Genomic DNA, 20,420 nt, shown 5'->3' with positions numbered 1-20,420 from the left:
TAAATTTGGACTTTTAGTAATCCCGGAACTTGAACTTTAAGTTTTGACTTTCCATTTTGCCAGAACTTAAACTTGAATTTTTTAAATTCATTGTTTCAAAACTTTAACTTTTTTAACAAATTTTGAGTTTCTAAAGTTCTTCAGAGAACCTTGTCCTTAGGCAAAGGTTTTTTCCAGTAGACAATGAAGGTTGAATAGTAGCGTTTAATTCTGATAGTGAAGGGGAGGAGGTTCTCTCCCATAATATGGCTACCAATAATTTTAATGTCTAAAATACATGGGCAGTAATATTTCGGAAATGGATAGGAATGGCGTCAATGCCTAAGCCTGGCTAAGGTTGGTTTTAGGGTTAAGGAGCTTGAATACAAGCTGGATAGGAAGTCTTTCTACTCCTTTCCAGAAAGGTTTAATTACTGGGCAATCCCAGAAAATATGGATTGTGTGTGCTTGTGCCGCAGGTTCTTTAAAATTTATCAGATGCTTCTATTTTAAACAGAATCGAAGGTTATGGAGAATAACTGGGAACTTGGTCTTCCAGACCTGCTGTAAGCGCTGTCTCTCTGTTTCTCTATATAAGTGTACTGTTGTGTGTGGGATAAGATGGTGTGGTAAATTAAAGTTCTCATTAAAAACTTTTATCAACCATAAATGGTCATTTTGGAGAATCTCCTGTATATAGGATATACACTCACCGGCCACTTTATTAGGTACACCATGCTAGTAACGGGTTGGACCCCCTTTTGCCTTCAGAACTGCCTCAATTCTTCGTGGCATAGATTCAACAAGGTGCTGGAAGCATTTCTCAGAGATTTTGGTCCATATTGACATGATGGCATCACACAGTTGCCGCAGATTTGTCGGCTGCACATCCATGATGCGAATCTCCCGTTCCACCACATCCCAAAGATGCTCTATTGGATTGAGATCTGGTGACTGTGGAGGCCATTTGAGTACAGTGAACTCATTGTCATGTTCAAGAAACCAGTCTGAGATGATTCCAGCTTTATGACATGGCGCATTATCCTGCTGAAAGTAGCCATCAGATGTACAGGGTACATTGTGGTCATAAAGGGATGGACATGGTCAGCAACAATACTCAGGTAGGCTGTGGCGTTGCAACGATGCTCAATTGTTACCAAGGGGCCCAAAGAGTGCCAAGAAAATATTCCCCACACCATGACACCACCACCACCAGCCTGAACCGTTGATACAAGGCAGGATAGATCCGTGCTTTCATGTTGTTGACGCCAAATTCTGACCCTACCATCCGAATGTCGCAGCAGAAATCGAGACTCATCAGACCAGGCAACGTTTTTCCAATCTTCTATTGTCCAATTTCGATGAGCTTGTGCAAATTGTAGCCTCAGTTTCCTGTTCTTAGCTGAAAGGAGTGGCACCCGGTGTGGTCTTCTGCTGCTGTAGCCCATCTGCCTCAAAGTTCGACGTACTGTGCATTCAGAGATGCTCTTCTGCCTACCTTGGTTATAACGGGTGGCGATTTTAGTCACTGTTGCCTTTCTATCAGCTCGAACCAGTCTGCCCATTCTCCTCTGACCTCAACAAGGCATTTCCGCCCACAGAACTGCCGCTCACTAGATGTTTTTTCTTTTTCGGACCATTCTCTGTAAACCCTAGAGATGGTTGTGCGTGAAAATCCCTGTAGATCAGCAGTTTCTGAAATACTCAGACCAGCCCTTCTGGCACCAACAACCATGCCACCTTCAAAGGCCCCAAATCACCTTTCTTCCCCATACTGATGCTCGGTTTGAACTGCAGGAGATTGTCTTGACCATGTCTACATGCCTAAATGCACTGAGTTGCCGCCATGTGATTGGCTGATTAGAAATTAAGTGTTAACGAGCAGTTGGACAGGTGTACCTAATAAAGTGGCCGTTGAGTGTAGGAGGGCCTCTGTGACGGGTACACAAGAAAATTTTGGGTTGAGATATTCTAAAACATGGAGAGGGATACCATAGGGAAGACCATAAGTAAATTCTTCTGTACTATTAACGAAGAACGTAACTCAGGCCAACTGGATAACCCAGTTTTGTTGGACAAAAGGTGATATGGTTATGGTGAAGATGGTAAACACCCATTCCTCCCATATTTGTATGGGTAAAAAGGATGATCAAGTCTATTTTGTATTTTTTATGTGGAAAAGTTTGTTGATTTTATGTACACTCTATGTCCCCTATGGATCCCCCAATCTTTCTTGTTATATTGATTATTCCATTACCTCTGTCAAACATTCATTTTGACTTTCATATTACCATGACATCTGATTATTTAAACCTAACATGTGACCTCTGCCTGCCCTGACATTATCTGGTCTACTAACTATGTCCTGCTTGTCTCAGCAGTCACATAACTAGAATTACTCCAAGTTTCTTTCATTCCTGCAAGTTCAATGAATGAAATGAGTGAAGTAGAAGTTCAAGTATTCAGTGTTTACAAACAAAAATATTAGACACAAAAGAAATACAGTGAAATAGAATTTTATTTCAAATTTTATTGTCATTTATTTTACAATTTCTTAACATTACAATGCAATAACAATCAAGGACCAACCCTCACAAATAAGAATAAGAGATGGACATCACTAACATAAGTCATTGTCCACAATAAGACTTGTGGTTCAAATTTCATCTAAGCCTATCAGTCTGGTGGTTTAATTTCAATTGCTCATTTATTCATATATACAATTACCAAACTTGCGGCTGTTTGTATGTCCTAAGAACGTCAGTGTGAATGAAGGCCTAAGTCCTGGTGAAATCCCCAACCACTAGAGTAGTGGACTCCAGCACCACAGGGAGGCCCATTCTAATGGAGACAATGTCCTCCACCCAATTCCAGAACATCAAGGGGCCACTCAAAGAAAGGGGCAGTCGAGCCGGAGCTGCAGACGGTTGTCTCCATCCTGTACTACAGATTATTTTGGTCTAGTCCACTACACAATAATTACTAATTGCTAATTACATAATTACTAATTTAACTAAATGTTCCTACACCTGTAGACTTATCTAAGTAACAAAATGACCATTTTAGTCATATATTGTTGTAAATACAGTTCGCCCGTGAGGTGCTATTTCACCACATCCACTACAACCGTTAGGCTTTATTTACATTGACATATGCTCGCACGTCAGTAGCCGTGCGAACATATGGTAAAGCACACTGGAGAGGAGGAGGAAGGAGCGCGGCTTACCACTCCCCTCTCCATAGGAATGCACGGCCGTACAAACAAGGGAAGAAAGAACATGTTCTATCTTTGTCCTGTTTACGGTGCAGTACAGTGCCACATGTGAGCGGAACTGTACTACCGCGCACCTATTGCCGTCTATGGGGGCATATATACGGCCACAAACTTGTGGCTGTATATATGTCCCCACAATGGCAGTGCGGATGAAGCCTAAGCTCTGGTGAAATCCCCAACCACTAGAGTAGTGGACTCCAGCAACACAGGGAGGCCCATTCTAATGGAGACAATGTCCTCCACCCAATTCCAGAACATTGAGGGGCCACTCAAAGAAAGGGGCAGTCGAGCCGGAGCTGCAGACGGTTGTCTCCATCCTGTACTACAGATTATTTTGGTCTAGTCCATTACACAATAATTACTAATTGCTAATTACATAATTACTAATTTAACTAAATGTTCCTACACCTGTGGACTTATCTAAGTAACAAAATGAACATTTTAGTCATATATTGTTGTAAATACAGTTCGCCCGTGAGGTGCTATTTCACCACATCCACTACAACCGTTAGGCTTTATTTACATTGACATATGCTCGCATGTCTGTAGCCAAGTGAACATATGGTAAAGCACACTGGAGAGGAGGAGGAAGGAGCGCGGGCTCACCACGCCTCTCTCCATAGGAATGCACGGCCGTATAAACAAGGGAAGAAAGAACATGTTCTATCTTTGTCCTGTTTACGGTGCAATACAGTGCCACTTGTGTGCGGAACTGTACTACCGCGCACCTATTGCCGTCTATGGGGGCGTAAATACGGCCACAAACTGTGGCTGTATATATGTCCCCACAATGGCAGTGCGGATGAAGCCTAAGCTCTGGTGAAATCCCCAACCACTAGAGTAGTGGACTCCAGCAACACAGGGAGGCCCATTCTAATGGAGACAATGTCCTCCACCCAATTCCAGAACATTGAGGGGCCACTCAAAGAAAGGGGCAGTCGAGCCGGAGCTGCAGACGGTTGTCTCCATCCTGTACTACAGATTATTTTGGTCTAGTCCATTACACAATAATTACTCATTACTAATTTACTAATAACATAACTACTAATTTAACTAAATGTTCCTACACCTGTGGACTTATCTAAGTAACAAAATGCCCATTTTAGTTATATATTGTTGTAAATACAGTTCGCCCGTGAGGTGCTATTTCACCACATCCACTACAACCGTTAGGCTTTATTTACATTGACATATGCTCGCATGTCTGTAGCCAAGTGAACATATGGTAAGCACACTGGAGAGGAGGAGGAAGGAGCGCGGCTCACCAATCCCCTCTCCATAGGAATGCACGGCCGTACAAACAAGGGAAGAAAGAACATGTTCTATCTTTGTCCTGTTTACGGTGCAATACAGTGCCACTTATGTGCGGAACTGTACTACCGCGCACCTATTGCCGTCTATGGGGGCATATATACGGCCACAAACTTGTGGCTGTATATATGTCCCCACAATGGCAGTGCGGATGAAGCCTAAGCTCTGGTGAAATCCCCAACCACTAGAGTAGTGGACTCCAGCAACACAGGGAGGCCCATTCTAATGGAGACAATGTCCTCCACCCAATTCCAGAACATTGAGGGGCCACTCAAAGAAAGGGGCAGTCGAGCCGGAGCTGCAGACGGTTGTCTCCATCCTGTACTACAGATTATTTTGGTCTAGTCCATTACACAATAATTACTAATTGCTAATTGCATAATTACTAATTTAACTAAATGTTCCTACACCTGTAGACTTATCTAAGTAACAAAATGACCATTTTAGTCATATATTGTTGTAAATACAGTTTGCCCGTGAGGTGCTATTTCACCACATCCACTACAACCGTTAGGCTTTATTTACATTGACATATGCTCGCACGTCAGTAGTCGTGCGAACATATGGTAAAGCACACTGGAGAGGAGGAGGAAGGAGCGCGGGCTCACCACGCCTCTCTCCATAGGAATGCACGGCCGTATAAACAAGGGAAGAAAGAACATGTTCTATCTTTGTCCTGTTTACGGTGCAATACAGTGCCACTTGTGTGCGGAACTGTACTACCGCGCACCTATTGCCGTCTATGGGGGCGTAAATACGGCCACAAACTGTGGCTGTATATATGTCCCCACAATGGCAGTGCGGATGAAGCCTAAGCTCTGGTGAAATCCCCAACCACTAGAGTAGTGGACTCCAGCAACACAGGGAGGCCCATTCTAATGGAGACAATGTCCTCCACCCAATTCCAGAACATTGAGGGGCCACTCAAAGAAAGGGGCAGTCGAGCCGGAGCTGCAGACGGTTGTCTCCATCCTGTATTACAGATTATTTTGGTCTAGTCCATTACACAATAATTACTCATTACTAATTTACTAATAACATAACTACTAATTTAACTAAATGTTCCTATACCTGTGGAATTATCTAAGTAACAAAATGCCCATTTTAGTTATATATTGTTGTAAATACAGTTCGCCCGTGAGGTGCTATTTCACCACATCCACTACAACCGTTAGGCTTTATTTACATTGACATATGCTCGCATGTCCGTAGCCAAGTGAACATATGGTAAGCACACTGGAGAGGAGGAGGAAGGAGCGCGGCTCACCAATCCCCTCTCCATAGGAATGCACGGCCGTACAAACAAGGGAAGAAAGAACATGTTCTATCTTTGTCCTGTTTACGGTGCAATACAGTGCCACTTATGTGCGGAACTGTACTACCGCGCACCTATTGCCGTCTATGGGGGCATATATACGGCCACAAACTTGTGGCTGTATATATGTCCCCACAATGGCAGTGCGGATGAAGCCTAAGCTCTGGTGAAATCCCCAACCACTAGAGTAGTGGACTCCAGCAACACAGGGAGGCCCATTCTAATGGAGACAATGTCCTCCACCCAATTCCAGAACATTGAGGGGCCACTCAAAGAAAGGGGCAGTCGAGCCGGAGCTGCAGACGGTTGTCTCCATCCTGTACTACAGATTATTTTGGTCTAGTCCATTACACAATAATTAATAATTGCTAATTACATAATTACTAATTTAACTAAATGTTCCTACACCTGTAGACTTATCTAAGTAACAAAATGACCATTTTAGTCATATATTGCTGTAAATACAGTTCGCCCGTGAGGTGCTATTTCACCACATCCACTACAACCGTTAGGCTTTATTTACATTGACATATGCTCGCACGTCAGTAGCCGTGCGAACATATGGTAAAGCACACTGGAGAGGAGGAGGAAGGAGCGCGGCTCACCACACCCCTCTCCATAGGAATGCACGGCCGTACAAACAAGGGAAGAAAGAACATGTTCTATCTTTGTCCTGTTTACGGTGCAGTACAGTGCCACATGTGAGCGGAACTGTACTACCGCGCACCTATTGCCGTCTATGGGGGCATATATACGGCCACAAACTTGTGGCTGTATATATGTCCCCACAATGGCAGTGCGGATGAAGCCTAAGCTCTGGTGAAATCCCCAACCACTAGAGTAGTGGACTCCAGCAACACAGGGAGGCCCATTCTAATGGAGACAATGTCCTCCACCCAATTCCATAACCTTGAGGGGCCACTCAAAGAAAGGAGCAGTCGAGCCGGAGCTGCAGACGGTTGTCTCCATCCTGTACTACAGATTATTTTGGTCTAGTCCATTACACAATAATTACTAATTACTAATTTACTAATTACATAATTACTAATTTATCTAAATGTTCTTACACCTGTGGACTTATCTAAGTAACAAAATGACCATTTTAGTCATATATTGTTGTAAATACAGTTCGCCCGTGAGGTGCTATTTCACCACGTCCACTATAACCATAGGGCTTCATTTATACTGACGTATGCTATAGTAGTGGAGTCCAACATCACAGGGAGGCCCATTCTAATTCAGACAATATCCTCTGTTGACTTCTATAACTTTGAGTTGCTAGTCAAGTCGGAACTGCAGTTACTTGTCTCTACGTGTAGCTTTCTTCATATGGGAGGTGAGGATTCAGGAAACTCTTCTTTTATACTTTACAGCAGATTGTGGCACAGGGCATCAGCAATGATCTGAGAATGAATGATAAAGAACATCTTAGTTAGTCTTTTGCTTTTCAGCCTTATTATTTATCCATGAGCATTACCACCCACCATTTACACTAACAATTTCCCACTAATGGCTGACCTCCAACTGGACATCCCACCTCCTCCTATAGATCCTTATAGTTGGGTGAATAAGTGACCCAAGCTTTATGTCAGGCTGTAGGATACACCATCCATAACCATCAGATTGCATTGTTTGCCACTATGGGAGGGGCTCAGCTGTGCTTATCAAATGTATCCAATTGAAAAACAATATTTGTTACCATGGCAACTATTAATACAGCAGTTCTTATTTCTTATAATTTTAAAAAGGAAAACCTATTTTGGTATTACCGGCATTGTACCCCTACCCACCAGTCCATGCAGACACCAGGCAGTGTCCCTACCCTATCACCACCTATGGCAAAGAGACTGCGTTCTTACCCATTGCTCCACCAGTGCCAGCTGAACTGCGTCCTATCCCACCTATGTAGCAGCAGTATCCCACTATAATCCCTTTTTCTAATGGGCTCCTAAGAACAGGAAAAGTTTCTTTATAAAGGTAAAAAATTATTTCTGACCTTTGAGTCTGAAGTATTTTTCCACGTTAGATGATGCCCTCCCTGTCCTTTTCTGTTGCTCCTCTAGACATCTTCAGGTGTTCAGGTCTTTGGGTCTTCTGTTCTTCGGGTCTTCTGGTCTTCTGGTCTTCTGCTCTTCGGGTCTTCTGCTCTTCGGGTCTTCTGCTCTTCGGGTCTTCTGCTCTTCGGGTCTTCTGCTCTTCGGGTCTTCACACTTCAACACCTCTGGCTGGTCTGAACTCACTGGCTGTGTGTGCTTGCTTTTATAGCCAGCTGGGTGGGTGTGGCTGCTCTATCTTGCTTCTGATTGGTCGGTTCCAGTTGATTGTGACATCATCATCTTGCTCCTCATTGGTCAATATCAGTCAAATATGGCTGCAGAATCTTGCTTCTGATATGTTGATTCTAGGTGATTATGACTTCATAATCTTGTTCTTGATTGGTTGTCATGGGCAACTGGAAAAGTTCTGCTCTCAGATACTTCTGATTCATCTCCCCCAGAGACTACACAGGGGATATGACTGCTGCACAGTTATTTTTATATGAAGCTTTTCATTGAAGTATTTATTGGTAAATAACATAAAAATAAAAACATTTCTGTTCTGTTTTCTAATCCTAGAGGCTGATTGGACATGATGCCCTATCATGTATTGTTCCCTGCCATCCATGCCCAGTAATGTGCCAACACATCTATACAATACTCAGTGATTGTCACTAGAGATGAGCGAACATACTCGTCCGAGCTTGATGCTCGTTCGAGCATTAGCGTACTCGAAACTGCTCGTTGCTCGGACGAGTATTTCGCCAGCTCGAGAAAATGGCATCTCCCGCCGTTTTGCTTTTTGGCGGCCAGAAACAGAGCCAATCACAAGCCAGGAGACTCTGCACTCCACCCAGCATGACGTGGTACCCTTACACGTCGATAGCAGTGGTTGGCTGGCCAGATCAGGTGACCCAGGAATAGACTAGCCCCTGCCCGCGCTGCTCGGATCATTCTGTGTCTGGATGCCGCTAGGGAGAGAGCTGCTGCTGGTCAGGGAAAGCGTTAGGGTGTTCTATTAGAATAGTGTTAGGCAGGAGTGAGTCTACAAGAACCCAACAGCCCTTCTTAGGGCTACAATAACGGTTTATTTTCCTTTTTTTTGGTTTGCTTGTGGCTGGGCTTGCTGCTATTAGTAGTGCAGCTAGTACCATATTGTGAGTAATTTGCAGGGAGACTTGTGTTTAGCTCTTAGTGACACACATATCCACCTCAAACACCGAAGTGGGACAATTTATTAGGGGTTTGATTTGAATTACACCGAGTCTGCTGATTTTTTTTTTTTTTAACGTTTATTTCTTTTTATAACTTAAAGTTATCTGGCAAAGCAGTGTGCTTTGAGTGTAGGCTAGAAAATAGCCATAGGAGAACCCCAACGGCTTACTTAGGCCTACAATAGCGTTATATTTTCCTTTTTTTTGTTTGCTTGTGGCTGGGCTTGCTGGCATTAGTAGTGCAGCTAGTACCATATTGTGAGGAATTTGCTGGGAGACTTGCGACCATTGTGTTTAGCTCTTAGTGACACACATATCCACCTCAAACACCAAAGTGGGACAATTTATTAGGGGTTTGATTTGAATTAGGCACAGTCTGCTGATTTATTTATTTATTTATTTATTTATTTTATTTATTTATTTATCTTATAACTCAAAGTCATCTGACACAGCACAAAATCCAGTTGTGTGCTGTCAGTGTAGGTTAGAAACTAGCCATAGCAACAAAAAAAAAAATTGAAGTTTACACTTTAATTTTGAAAATGTTTAACCCGAGGGCTAGGGGTAGAGGATGAGGGCGAAGGAGAGTAGGCGAACAGGCAGCTTTTCCAGCACTGGCAGGGGTACGCTTTACAAGGCCTTTGCCAGTTTTATGTCACCCCAGCAAGACACTGTCACCTGTCCCCAGTCTCGGCAGAGTAGGGCTGATCTTTACAGAAAGATGGTGAGGGAGTACGTAGCTGACCATACCATCGTCCTAAATGATCACACAGCTCCCTACAACTACTGGGTTTCAAAGCTGGACATGTGGCACGAACTGGCGCTGTACGCCTTGGAGGTTCTTGCCTGCCCTACCGCTAGCGTGTTTTCCGAGCGGGTTTTCAGTGCAGCTGGTGGCATCATCACCGATAAGCGTACACGCCTGTCGACTGACTGCGCTGACAGGCTGACGCTTATCAAGATGAATAAAGCCTGGATTTCTCCGGATTTTCATTCTCCACCAGGTGAAAGAAGCTGAACCTGAATAATATATGCACTCCTCCTCCACATTGTCCTCCTTCTCCTCCTCTTTGTACACTAAAGCAGAGGAAACTGGCTATTTTTTGCCAGGGCCAACTGGCTCTAGCTATAGTACTCTATGTATTTAATTTTTCTGGAGGGCCACCTACCCGGTCCTCTGTTTTAAACAATTTTTTGGGAGTGCCACATACAGGCACTCAATCTATTTAATTTTTCTGGAGGCCCACCTACCTGCTCCTCTGGTTTGAAAACTTTTTTGGACTGCCACATACAGGCACTCAATTTATTTAATTTTTCTGGAGGACCACCTACCTGCTCCTCTGGTTTGAAAACTTTTTTGGACTGCCACATACAGGCACTATCCAAATTAAATTGTCTCCATAGCAGCCTCCACATGTCGTCTTTTTAGCTGCCTCCACACGTTGTCTCCATTGCTACCTCCACACGTCATCGCCATAGCTGCCTCCAAAAGTCGTCCATATAGCTGCCTCCATACATGGTCTCCTTATCAAACGAGCTGTGTCAGGCAGAATTTTGGGTTGTTTTCATGGCTTCCACATCAAACTTGTTAACTTTGTCGCCACCCTGCTATGTAATCCACAAAATATACTGGCAAACTTTTATCATTTACCGATATTATTTCAGCGCTTCTTGCGCATCTGTTTACATTCCCCTCACCCGCCATAACCCAAACTTATAAGAACGCTACTACACTTGATCTTATACAAAAGGTTCTTAGAAGTGCTGTTTGGGGAGTAGCCTAGAGACAGGGGCTTGGATTGGCGAAAGCTCGCCTGGCTGCGGAGCGCCAGCTCCATCCCAAGATCCAACTAACATAGTTTTAACTGCAGCACCTTTAATCTACTACTAGTTCACTGCCTCCATACATGGTCCCCTTATCAAACGAGCTGTGTCAGGCAGAATTTTGGGTTGTTTTCATGGCTTCCACATCAAACTTGTTAACTTTGTCGCCACCCTGCTGTGTAATCCACAAAATATACTGGCAAACTTTTATCATTAACCGATATTATCTCAGCGCTTCTTGCGCATCTGTTTACATTCCCCTCACCCACCATATCCCAAACTTATAAGAACGCTACTACACTTCATGTTATACAAAAGGTTCTTAGAAGTGCTGTTTGGGGAGTAGCCGAGAGACAGGGGCTTGGATAGGCGAAAGCTCGCCTGGCAGCGGAGTGCCAGCTCCATCCCAAGATCCAACTAACATAGTTTTAACTGCAGCACCTTTGATCTACTACTAGTTCACTGCCTCCATACATGGTCCCCTTATCAAACGAGCTGTGTCAGGCAGAATTTTCAGGTGTTTCACCAGATACATAATGGAACTCGGCCCATCTGTCGCCGCCATGCTGGAGACCTGAAGTTGCAATCATAGCAGCGCAGTATGGATGCCCCATACTGTCGCTCTTAATCATGGAACCATTTCCGTAAAAACAATTAAAAATAGAACCACTATGCTATTCCATTATTCCTAGGTGAAATATTCAAACGACCCGGCCTGCTTTGAAAATTATAATTTTTTCAAAGTAAACACTTCTGGCCCCCAGGCCCATTTTGGGTGGGGAGGAGCCGAGAGACAGGGGCTTGGACAGGCGAAAGCTCGCCTGGCAGTGGACCGCCAGCTCCATCCCAAGATTAGGCAGCCTCAGAGGCATCCATGCATGCTGCCCCTGCTGTTTCCTGTCCATTTTGCCTCCACGATCCTCCACATCGTCCACCAATGTCTCATTTCAACTCTCTATACCCCAGACGCTGGAGCACGATAGGATATGCAGCACATCATCCCCTTATCAAACGAGCTGTGTCAGGCAGAATTTTCAGGTGTTTCACCAGATACATAGTGGAACTCGGCCCATCTGTCGCCGCCATGCTGGAGACCTGAAGTTGCAATCATAGCAGCGCAATATGAATGCCCCATAATGTCGCTCTTAATCATGGAAGTCGTCTCCATCGCTGCCTCCACATGTCGTCCCCTTATCAAAAGAGCTGTGTCAGGCTTATTTTTCGGGTGTTTCACCAGATACGTTATGGAACTTGGTCACTATGTCGCCACCATGCTGTGTTATCGACTAAATATACCGGCAACCTTTTGTTCACATAGGAAATCATTTCAGCGCTTCTTGCTCACCTCCTTTGGTGAAACCTGAGTCCATTTAGGGTATGTCGCCATGACACTCTCTAGCCTGCCACTGCTGCCGCTGCCTCTGCATGCCGTCCCCTATAGTGTCAGGGTCAATTATTGGATGTTTTAGATGCTATCTAGCCTCATTCGGTCACTCTGTCATGGCCATGCTGTTGCCCATAATTTTGGCATTATGGTGCGATTAAGCAGCCTCAGAGGCATCCATGCATGCTGCCCCTGCTGTTTCCTGTACATTTCCGTGGTGTTTCCATCCTTTTCTGAAGTTCCCAGGTGTTTGGCCAAGCTTCCCTGTGCAGAGCCTTGGTCCCCTTGAAAAATGCTCGAGTCTCCCATTGACTTCAATGGGGCTCGTTATTCGAGACGAGCACTCGAGCATCGGGAAAAGTTCGTCTCGAATAACGAGTACCCGAGCATTTTAGTGCTCGCTCATCTCTAGTTTTAACCAAACTACTAACCAAAGTAGTAGCAATTGCTAATTTAATGTTTTTAGGCATTTGTGCTCATTTGTTAGCTACTGCAAACTTTACTTTGTAGGACGAAACCTTTTTACTTGTACCGATCTCTCCGGTAACAACCAGGAGACTTTTGTCGCACATGCGTTGTAGCCTCTCTCTCTGCAGCGCTGCCGCTCGCACTCACCAGCATAGCTGCTGTTCACACTCTGCCTGCCTAGAACGCAGCCAATTGAGGAACAGTGGGGCACATTTACTTACCCGGTCCAGTCGCGATCCAGCGGCGGGTTCTCCGACGCTGAATCGGGTTCTGCTGGGACTCACTAAGGTCTGTGCGCCGATATTCACCAGGTGTCGCTGCTGCGCCGAGGTCCGCTGGAGTTCACCTGCTTTTTTCTGGTTTATGTGAGTGCTTGATCTTGCGACACAAATGGCTTTTTAAATTCTGCGGTTTTTCCGAATCCTTCGGGTTGTCCGGTGGCCACGCCCCCCGATTTCTGTCGCGCGAAAGTTGGCGCGATTGCGCCAAAAATCGATCACGTGCGCCACAATTCCGTGAAATACAGCGCAAAGAGGAAATATTTGGGAAAATCCCGACGGATTCGCGGCTGCGGACCCTTAGTAAATGTGCCCCAGTATGTATTGGGGGGGCACACAACAGCCAGATAACCCCATTAATGTAATTTATATAATTTGTGGTTGTGTTATAAGTGGTGAGCTAAAATTTAACCCCTTAAGGACGCAGCCATTTTACAGCTTAAGGCTCAGTCCTATTTTTTGGATTCTGACCTGCGTCTCTTTATATGGTTATAACTTTTAAACACTGTTACTTATCAAAGCGATTCTAAGATTATTTTTTCCCCACATGTTGTACTTCATTTTAGTGGTAAATTTTGGCTGACAAGTTTTGCGTTTATTTACAAAAAAAAGAAAAAAATGATGAATTTTTAGAAAAATTTGCCATTTTCGAAATTCAAAACCACCACGTTTTCAGGCAGTTAGATTTACCACCTAAATAACTTGCCGAATAACATTTCCCATTTGTCTACTTTACATTTTCATAATTTTTTAAATGTTTGGATAATTTATTTTGACGTCACGCGGCCTACAAATCGAATAGCGATTTTCCGTATTTTCAGAATTGACTATTTTGGGGATAAATACTGTTTGAAATTAAATTTTACATATTTAGCATCAAAAACCCCCTATATAACCAACCCATTTTAAAATCTGCACCCCTCAAACTATCAGAAACAGCATTTACAAAGATTGTTAACCCCTTGAGATCTTCATAGTAATTGAATCAAAATGGCGGTGAAATTTAGAATGGTCAAATTTTGTCGGTTATACGTTCATTTAGCCCTAAAATTTACACATTTCCAAAAGATAAAAAGAGAAAACCCACCATAAAATTTGTTCTACAATTTCTCATGAGTGCAGAGACCCCCCACATGTGGACATTACCTGTGTTATGGGGGCACAGCGAGGAACAGAAGGGAAGGAGCACCCTGCAGCTGCCAGGATTTTAGTTTTCTCGTTGCCCCCTTTTGAAGGCTATAAAATTTTCGCTTTTCCGTTATTTGGGCCATATGATGGCATTTTTTTTGCGCGATGAGATGCTTTTTCCAGTGTTACCATTTTGGGGTTGGTATCACCTATTGTTGAAAATTTAGGAACTTTTTTTGAGGTCATGAGTAGAAAAGCATCAATTCTGTACTGGATTTTTTCCTTTTTTTTCCGTATATCCTAATAATACTGTTATCTTTATTCTATGGGTCGATACGATTACGGGGATACCAGACATGAATATTTTTTCTTATGTTTTACTAAATTTGCCAAATAAAACCCTAATGTGGGGAAAAATCTATCATTTTTGCATCGCCGTCTTCCAAGTGGCATAACATTGTTACGTTTTTGGCTACAGAGCTGGTTGATGACTTGTTTTTTGTGGGACATATCTTTCTTTGCAACAGTATCATTCTGGAGTACATATGTTTTGTTGATCACTTTTTATTGCATTTTTAGTGGGATATTATAGGTAAAAATCATAATTTTTTGGCGGGTTTTTAACGTTTTTTTTTTACGGCGTTCATCATATGGGTTCAATAGTTATTTAGTTTTATTCTATGGATTGTTACGGACGCGGTGATACTATATATGTGGGCTTTGTGTTATGATTTAGACTTTTTTGAGCGTTATATGTCTCTTTATATGTTTTGGGGCTTATGGGCATTTTTAGTGATTTATAAAGTTATTTTTTATAGAAAAACATTTTTTTTTAAACATTTTTTACTTGATCCACCATGGGATATGAACAAACAATAATCTGATTGCTTGTTCATGATAATACTCTGCAATACTGATGTTTTTTAGGGTATTAGCAGTGCCAGCCTATGCAGATGCATAGGCTGACACTTTGCCTTTAAGATGACGTCACAGACCCCAACTTAAAGGCACTGCCTTCAGGCTTCTCTGGGGTCCCGATCGGACCCCAGAGGTGCCAAAACAGCGATGCCCCCCCCCCCGAAAACGGTGTGGGGGGGCCGATCGTGGGGTAAAGACCCCCGGAAGGCATGGGTGATGATGACATTGTTGACGCAGTGGAAGAAGTGTGTAAAGTGGTGTCGGACGATGAGGAGACACGGTTTTCAGACAGTGGTGAAGTTGTTTTAAGGGCAGGAAGTCCGAGGGGGGAGCAGACTGAGGGATCGGAGGATGATGAGGTGACAGACCCAAGCTGGGTTGATAGGCCGGGTGAACACAATGCTTGTGAGATGGAGGCGAGTCCTTTACGAGAACAGGTTGGAAGAAGCAGTGGTGGGGCCAGATGGAGAGGCAGGGTCAGAGCTGGTGCATCAGTGCCAAATGTTTCACGTAGTGAAGCTCCCATGGCGAGGGCTAGATTTTCTGAAGTCTGGAGGTTCTTTAAAGAAACACCGGATGACCGGCGGACTGTGGTGTGCAACCTGTGCCACACCAGGATCAGCAGGGGTTCCACCACTACTAGCTTAACCACCCCCAGTATTCGCAGGCATATGAATGCTAAACACCCCACTCAATGGAACCAAGGCCGTTTACCTCCGGCCAGGTCCACTACTGCTGCTTCCCCTGTATCATTTTCTGCCTCTGCTAGTCAGCTCCCTGCCAACGACCCCGGCACAAACACCTCCCGGGTGAAAACCACACCTTCGCCTCCACGATCCTCCACAGCGTCCACTAATTTCTCCATGCGTAGCGTCCAGCTCTCTATACCCCAGACGCTGGAGCGCAAGAGGAAATACAGTTGCACCCACACGCCCAAGCCCTCAACGTCCACATCTCCAAATTACTCAGCCTGAAGATGCTGCCCTATAGGCTGGTAGAGACCGAGGCTTTTCGCAAGCTCATGGCGGTGGCCGCCCCTCGGTATTCGGTCCACAGCCGCCACTACTTTTCCCGATGTGCCGTCCCAGCCCTGCACCAGCACGTGTCAGACAACATCATCCGTGCCCTGACCAATGCGTTTCTGACAAGGTCCACCTAACCACGTACACGTGGACGAGTGCTGTTGGGCAGGGCCACTATATATCGCTGACGGCACATTGGGTTAACTTGGTGGAGGCTGGGACCGAGTCTGACCCTGGGGCCGCTCATATACTGCCGACGCCGAGGATTGCAGGGCCTACCTCGGTCCAGGTCTCTCAGGCCTACTATGCCTCCACCTCCTCCCACCCCTTCTCCTCCAAATTACCATCCATGGGCATGGCGCCATCAGTCGGTAGCTCTAGGCACAGCAGCAGTGCCGTCGCTAAGTGACAGCAGGCGGTGCTCAAACTGCTGAGCCTAGGCGATAAAAGGCACACCGCCCAAGAGCTGTTACAGGGCATCACGGCACAGACCGATCCGTGGCTGGCACCGCTGAACCTGAAGCCAGGCATGGTTGTGTGTGACAATGGCCGTAACCTGGTGGCGGCACTGCAACTCGGCAAACTGACACATGTGCCATGCCTGGCCCATGTCTTAAATCTCATAGTTCAGCGGTTCCTCAAGACACACCCCAATCTTTCTGATTTGCTCACGAAGGTGTGCCGTATGTGTGCGCATTTCAGAAAGTCCAGCACAGATGCACTCTCAGGGCAGCGCAGCGCCGCCTCCAACTGCCCACTCACCGACTGTTGTGCGACGTGCCCACGAGGTGGAATTCAACATTAACCATGTTATCCAGAGTTTACCAGCAGCGCAGAGCGATTGTAGACTGCCGGATGTCAACTTCCACCAAAACTGGTAGTCAGGTCAGTCAGCTTCCTCAAGTGTACAATGAGGAGTGGACGTGGATGGTAAAGACAAATAGAATGACCCACAGGTGATAAGAGAAACATACATAAGTAACATTCAGTGCAAAAATTAAAGCCATGTAACTTTACCAAGTGTGGTCAGATCAGGGGGGGGGCTCACTGCCCCACACGTATCGCCACCTCACTGTGGTTTCGTCAGGGGTAAATGGCATATCAGTTGGTGGGGTTAAATACCTTGTGTCCAACTCAGACATTCCCTGCCATTGGAGCGCGAAATATCTCGAGATCCCGGGCGCCGCGTCATCGCCGCGCATGCGCAGTGCCGCACTCCTCCTGCCTCCTTGTGCGTGCACCGCGCATGCGCGGGAGACGCCGGCGCCTCCGGATCTCCATGGTGACATGACGGGTAAGTTTTTATGTGGTGCAAATAATTACAATGTTAGTTCAGTCCTGGTTGGATCTCCATCATGTTGTGGATCTCCGGTTTTCCAGTGTTCTTGGAGCATTTTTGGCTACAATTGGATGTGGACTTTTTCTGTTTTTGTTTCCTTTCGTTCTCTTTCATCTGGAAGGTAGGCGACCTCAGGTTTCATCCCCTGCAGTGTGCCTTCGGGGGTGTCTGTGTCTCAAGTATCGGGAAGTTCTCTGGGGGGGGGGGGAGACAATCTTAAGGTAAGTATTTAAATATTGTGTACGGATCTGCGGATTTGGTGTGTCGAACTGAGGAGATAAATCTCAGATTGTGGTGCATAGGGTGAAACGTGAAAGAAAGTGCAAATTGTGTCCTAAAAACAAATTGGGGCACATTTACTTACCCGGTCCAGTCGCGATCCAGCGGCGGGTTCTCCGACGCTGATTCGGGTTCTGCCGGGATTCACTAAGGTCCGTGCGCCGATATTCACCAGGTGTCGCTGCTGCGCCGAGGTCCGCCGAAGTTCACCTGCTTTTTTCTGGTTTATGTGAGTGCTTGATCTTGCGACACAAATGGCTTTTTAAATTCTGCGGTTTTTCCGAATCCTTCGGGTTGTCCGGTGGCCACGCCCCCCGATTTCTGTCACGCGAAAGTCGGCGCGATTGCGACAAAAATCGATCGCGTGCGCCACAATCCCGTAAAATACAGCGCAAAGCGGAAATATTCGGGAAAAACCCGACGGATTCGCGGCTGCGGACCCTTAGTAAGTGTGCCCCAATATGTGCCAGTGAACATGTTATTGTGCGAATTCAGTGCTATACAATATTAAGTGTTAGATGATGTGAATGCCCATCGTGCTGTGGAAGTGGTTGTGCCGTTGTGGCTTTTGACCATTGCAAGTGTAAGATTGTGTGTATTAGTGTGAAGATATTGGATGAAGTGCTATTGGTGCCTGGATAGTGAAAACAGGGCTCTAGGTGAAGTGAAGGGGTGAGGGCTGGTTCTAATGCTGTGTATGTGTGGATAGAATGCCATTAAGTTGTGCGTTAGTTACCTTTTTATTTTTTATATTTATTCTCTCTTGTAGAATCCCGTGTATTGAAGTTCCTCGTTTATGCCTTGTGGTTTCATCGACTGTAATTCGTAGATCCAGCGTGATTCTTTTTGTAATAATTTGGTTGTTTCTCCTCCCCGGATGTTTGTTTGAAGTCCAAAAATTTTAAGATCTCTGTACTTACAATTGGTGGTGTTGCAGGAAATGTGTCGCCACCGATGTTAGGTTCTTATCCTTTGTCAGGTCTCGCTTAGCAGTGTTGATTGTAGATAAGTGATGTTGGATTCTTTTTCTTAATTCTTGACTGATTTGTCCCACATATACCTTAGGGCACGAGCAAACTATGGCGTATATTACATTCTTAGTTCTGCAATTTACATAGTGATTTAAAGGATATGTCTTACCTTTGGCTGGGTCTTTGAAGGTTTCCTGCGCTGCCATATACTGGCAAATATTGCAGTTGCCGCATGCATAACTTCCTTTGATCTTGGAACCCCTTGTTGTGCTTTGTGTTGGCCTTGTGAAGTGGCTTTAAGTGATTTGATCCTTTAAGTTTTTAGCCCTCCTCGCTGTTATCGTCGGTTTCGTGTCGATGTGGGAAACAAGTTTAGGTTCACAAAGTAAGATGTTCCAGTTCTTTCTCATTATTGTGTGGATTTCATTCCACTGGTTGTTATAATTTGTGATTAAACGTAATTTTCTATCGCTGGTTCTTTTTTTCTTCAGGTGTAGGATCTCACTTCTGTTACTGTTTTTATGTATGCTTTGGAAATCACTTTTTTTTGGATATCCTCTATCCCGTAATCTTTGTGTCAAATCCTTCGCATGTATTTTGAATTCTTCTTCGCCACTGCAATTGCGTCTTAAGAATTGTCCCGTCTTTAAGATGTTTTGGGTGAAAGCTTGAGTAATGGAGAATGTTGTTTGTGGCCGTTTTTTTCCGGTATAGTGTGGTTTCAATTTTATCCCCTTGTATCCTCAGTGGTAGGTCCAGAAATTCTACTTCTTTTGTGGACATCTGTGGGGTAAGTCGAATATTTAGTGTATTAGAGTTGATTTCCTCTATAAAATGACGGCACTGTTCTTCTGTTCCTTTCCATAATACCACCACGTCATCTATAAATCGGTACCATTTGATGACATGGTCTTTATAGGCCCCGGATGGGCGCAGGTGTACCTCCTCCCACCAACCCAAAAATAGGTTGGCATAGGAGGGGGCACACCTAGCGCCCATCGCAGTGCCCGAGACCTGCCTGTAATATGTGCGGTCGAATACAAAGTAGTTGTCGTTAAGCACAAAGGACAATAAATCCAGAATAAAAGAATTGTGTCTTCTGTCTGAGTTGTCTTGTTTGTTCATGTCTGATGCTGGTGTAGAGGGCCTCTACATCCATTGTGACCAGCAGCGTACCTGGTTCTATTTGTATATCTTGCAAGAGTTCCACCAGGTGCATTGAGTCTCTGAGGTGTGATTCCAGTCGTAAGACTTGAGGCTGCAAAAAAAAGTCTTAATAAGTGCACGCTTTTTCACAAAGACCATCTATTCCCGATACAATAGGTCTTCCCGGGGGATTAGACAGGGATTTGTGTACCTTGGGTACCAAGTAGAACGTGGGTGTAATAGGGTTGTCTGTCTTCAGAAACTTTACCTCTTGCTGGGTGATGATGTTATGGTAGTAGGCGGAGTCTATCAGTCTGTCCAATTTCCTCTTGAATATGTCTGTGGGGTCGGACGGTAGATCTGTGTAGAAAATTTTATCCTGTAATTGTCTCTTCGCTTCTTGGACATACATTTCAACAGGCCATATAACTATGTTCCCACCTTTGTCTGCTTCGCATATAATAATATTTTCATTTTTCTGTAGAGCTCTCAATGCATGATATTCCTCTTTTGTGATGTTATTTTGTTTCTTCT

At 44.7% G+C, this 20,420-nt stretch overlaps 1 long non-coding RNA gene across 1 annotated transcript; it reads right to left on the bottom strand.

The window, feature by feature from the left end:
- Positions 1–2,479: 2,479 nt before the first annotated feature.
- Positions 2,480–8,255, bottom strand: LOC140118498 (uncharacterized). Its single transcript, XR_011853204.1, has 2 exons — positions 7,876–8,255; positions 2,480–7,282 (listed from the first exon to the last, which is right to left on the bottom strand). It is a non-coding gene; the product is annotated as an uncharacterized lncRNA (long non-coding RNA).
- Between the last annotated feature and the right edge of the window lie 12,165 nt (positions 8,256–20,420).

This window comes from Engystomops pustulosus, chromosome 2, assembly GCF_040894005.1.
Source record: "Engystomops pustulosus chromosome 2, aEngPut4.maternal, whole genome shotgun sequence".
Taxonomy (NCBI): domain Eukaryota; kingdom Metazoa; phylum Chordata; class Amphibia; order Anura; family Leptodactylidae; genus Engystomops; species Engystomops pustulosus.
Note: the sequence above shows the minus strand (reverse complement) of the source record. Positions and strands in the feature narration are given on the sequence as shown.